The sequence below is a fragment of the Schistocerca nitens genome, chromosome 1 (genome assembly GCF_023898315.1).
Source record: "Schistocerca nitens isolate TAMUIC-IGC-003100 chromosome 1, iqSchNite1.1, whole genome shotgun sequence".
NCBI lineage: Eukaryota > Metazoa > Arthropoda > Insecta > Orthoptera > Acrididae > Schistocerca > Schistocerca nitens.
In genome coordinates this window covers 944,958,176-944,962,717 of record NC_064614.1, presented here as the reverse complement: position 1 = coordinate 944,962,717, position 4,542 = coordinate 944,958,176, and positions in this window count along the sequence as shown.

The window sequence follows — 4,542 nt, the reverse complement described above, 5'->3', positions numbered from 1 at the left end:
GATATTTGGCCCGGTCACGATCAATGGACCACCCTGTATAACCACGCGGCCACGGCGACACAGCAGTCTTACCACTTGACAATGACTGAGGAGAGCTCGGTCGAAAGCTCGTGGGATTTTAACCACCTGACGCGGCTGGAAGCCTGAGAAAAATTCATAAATGGACAAGATGTTTACTGATCATGTAGGGCCGGTGCCTCGTACAGGGAAGGATAATAAATATGCTTTACTCCCTTTTCACGTTTATGATAGATGACTCCTAGCGGAGGAGTACCAGCTGGATTAACGATTAGGCATCTTACCAGAATATTTTAGATAGTTGTTCCAAATAAGAGTATAGCTGGTGAAGATTCACTTGTCTTTGTTTGAAGGGAATTCAATAAGTTATGCTTTCAGAATGCTGTATCTCATAATAACAATTAAATACTACCCTCAGCCTTTTTTCGCTGCGAGGGTGGACAGTAATCTGAAATCTGATCTAACAATATTCCATTCTAGAGCCGAGACAAAATGGGGCATCTCTGTTCCTTGGTTGTATCCAACACTGAATACTACAACTCGCGAGGACCATAAATAATCCCAACGGGTTTAATGTTCACTTATTCTGTCAATTTTCCTTTGTCAAATCTTTGGTCAGTGAATGACCTCCTCCCAGAGCAGATGACCCCTGAAATCATTCAGGATAACTGGAGATGGGCAAAGAATAATATTGACAATGTTCATCATAGGGAAGCGGAGCGATGCTACTAGGGCAGGTGCTCCACCCAATTGAACAGTGGAGATGTAGTTTACATTAAGAACTTCAGTGCCCAAGGGAAGGTCGATAGGAAATCTCTAATAAGTAGTTACACTGTTCTGTGGGACCTTGTAAGACTGTAAAAACACTAACTCCAGTGAGTCTTCTGGTTGAGAACCAACCCACAGTTAAGACACTGAGTACACATAACACTGCAACTGGATTTACGTAGCTTATATAATCAAATACCAAGTTTGGCTTGTTACGTACTATGCCCCAACAGAACAAATAGTCCTGTCACGGAAAAGCCACGTACAATACTACCGTCTGCTATTGCTGTACCATAACCTTAAAGTTGGAGGCAGGTTGTGAAAAAAAAACGATCTTATTAAAGCAATTATGGTATAACGCAACAGAGCAGTGTTACCCCCTGAACGGAATTTTGTTATGTTGACGGTGTTGTACCTAACGGAGGTGGCTTATCGGAAATAAAAGTCAGAATTACGTAAATTTTCGAACAGTAACGAACAATATTTTTGCCTATCTACACTGTTTAAAGAATAAAGAAAACGGTCGCCAGCCTAATTAGGCAAGAGAATGATTAACTTTCTTGTTTAAGAAAATAGGTATGAGTAACTTCAACGGACAAACAAAACCTATATTTTGCCACACGCGAGTACAATGAACTCTGACACCTGCATATATACACGGTAAGATTTGAGCTGACAGGGCAGAACAAACTATTTGCATAAATATAACAGTTAACGAAACACACTATTACTTTGAGGGCTTATTCAAACTGAATGGTTTTTATAACATCACTATTAATATTCACTGCAGAATCATTAATTGGACATAGATTCAGTATTATTGTTCCAACATTTTCCTAGCTGACATAATATTATAAATGTAGTTCACTGCAAAATTATGAACTGGTCACAGGTTAAATATCTCTCAACTAAATACTATTCTATTTAGAATGAAAGTTAAATGGAATTCACTAACAGGTTACTTCTCACTGCCTTTTGAATAAAGAAATTATTGTTTTCATAGATAGTGGTAAAGGATAACCTATAGATCTTATTACACTATTAATATGCACTTTCATTACCCAAAAGAAACAAGTACTTGGCAAGCATGAGTATATAACTTTCCACTATTGCAGTTTTCCACTTTTACTACAGTGAGACACAATGATGACAAATTTGCAAGAAACTGACTCACCTTTTAAAATTTACTACAGGCAGCACCACGATCATTAACTAAGCAAAACTTTATAAGCCTCAGTTTTAAGAACTTTTAATCTTTAAAAGAAACAGCAAATTGTCGTTATTACCACAGTCTTCTACTTTCAAGTAAATGATTAAATAGGTGTCTTTGAAACCCCACAAAACTTTAAATTGGACTGCTTCCATCACTGGGAGGCTTTCACAAAGCTACATTTACTACCTCCCACAATTTCACTAAATCCACAGTAAATCTGAATACTCCCTTCTTACCAAAGATCAAACAACATTATTTAATTACCTATTTGGCTTTGAGACTTTCAATTTTTCCACAATCTAGGACACTCGGTAATCATAGTTCAAATGGAGAGGAACCTGAGATGTGTTGTGATAGGAAAAAAAATCAAGGTAGGAACATGAATTCAGTTATAAGTTACCTTATATTTGTGCACACTAAAACATCCAGTGAGCTGACCCTTCACTGTACATTACTATATTGCTCCATTATAGTGATTGCGCAATGTGGTGGCGATTGCATGTTGGTAGGTGGAATTGCAGGTAGAATTGCTGGACTCTGTCATTTCTTGGTGGCGATGATAGATACCAATTCCAGAATAGTTCCAGCTATTTATCCATCCATCCGAGGCATTGGAAAGCGGCAGGAAAAGCCTCTCTCGGAACCAGTACAATATATAACTTTTACATGGGCAGTGCACAGTTTGGTAGCTCGTCCCCGACTGACTCTTGGTTCCACCTTTTCTACCTAGCCAACCACAATTTGCGCGCGCTACACAGTTCCGTTGCCGAGGGGAACCACAACAACTTTTACATAAAAATTAGCTAAGAACCCTAAGTGAAGGTCAGCAGTTTACATAACAGAGAACGAACATTTTAAATAAAACATATCATTTGCACATATAGCTAGTTCTAAACAAAATTATTTAAACAAATTCCAAATATATACAGTAAGTTTTGTCTCCCTCCAACTGGGACAAAGAATTTAAATGACAGATATACTACATTGCATAGAATCAAACCATGACATCAAAGTTTTTACAAAGAAAGGAGTATACAGTTTTGTGTTATCGATTCAATCAAACAACATTTACAGAAGCTCAACGATGTAACATTAAATGAAACAAAAGCAAAATAAATCAGTAGAGCATTGGAGTTACGGTGTTACCATAAACCACGTTAAGACTGCTCCTGGTACTTAAAATTTTGTAAACGCAATCCCAGGGTGCTTTAGGTTAAGGGCTAAGGACTGAGCCATGCCAACTCTTATTGATATTGCGCGTGATTACGCCCTTTGGCGGTTACCCATCAATGCCTGACAGGGCGTGCGCCGTGACTTCCGAGACTTTTACTGGCATACCGGGCTTGCAGAGTGTCCCGTCTGTCTGGTGGTCAAGGAGGTAGGTTCCAACTGGCAATAGGAGCGCAGAGTCCATTTCAAGCAGACAGGCTGAGTAGGCGCCTCCAGAGCAGTGTGTGGGCTAGTGCACGACGTCAGCCCGGTCTCCATATGAGCGCGCAGTCAAGAGGCGAAGTGGGCAGCTGTACGTTGGGCGTAGGAATCGTAGAGGCGCGACCAAAGGAAGAATGGTGTACCAGTTACCGCTTGGAACAGACCCGGTTCAACTAACAAAAGGGGTGAATATGATGAGCATCTTTCAGAACATTTCCTGTTTCTGTGCGCTTGCGCCGTGGAGCTGATTTTAACGTACAGTCCAGTCTGTTTAGTGCTATTCGATTAGTCTTCCGTCATCGGCACTGTTTCTTGCAAGTTTCAGTCTAGAGGTATTACGCTTGTACCGGGTTTTCCTGTTATTCTTGGTATATTTTTCAAGAGTTCAAAAAATGGCTTTAAGCACTACAGGACTTAACATCTGAGGTTATCAGTCCCCTAGACTTAGAATTACTTAAACCTAACTAACCTAAGGACATCACACACATCCATGCCCGAGGCAGGATTCGAACCTGCGACAGTAGCAGCAGCGCTGTTCCTGACTGAAGCGCCTAGAATCGCTCTGTCACAGCGGCCGGCTTTCAAGAGTTAATCGCTATTGGTGTTCGACAGAAACACAATTGCTTTAACTTATTTGTAGGGTTAAATTATTTATTTGTCTTGTGAGAGGTTATTTTAAATATATTTCTGGGCGCTGGCAATGGAATGTGTAATCCTGTGATACTTAGAAGAGCCGTCCGCTGTTTGAAGATTGGTTAATGTGTGTTTGTTAGATGTATTTTATGTACATCTTTTAGAAGTAGCAGTAATTGCGTTATTTGGCCAGCGTTCTGTTGAATGGCGCTCCCAGTACTATAAACTGCTACCGGTTTTGAGTCCTGCCTACATTCAGATGACTGTAAAAGGAAGCTTGCTGGACCCTTGTTGGCGTTTATGATTGCTCTGGGAACGTGCGGCAACATACAGTATTTCGTTACTTAATGAGAGCGGTGCTGCTTTACGAGTATTTTAATAAAATGTTTATTTGACAGCTTAGCACAACCACTCTCTAAACACCTAGCACACTGGCCATTTCAGTACATTTCAACTCTCTCAAAAGCAGAACTAAATTA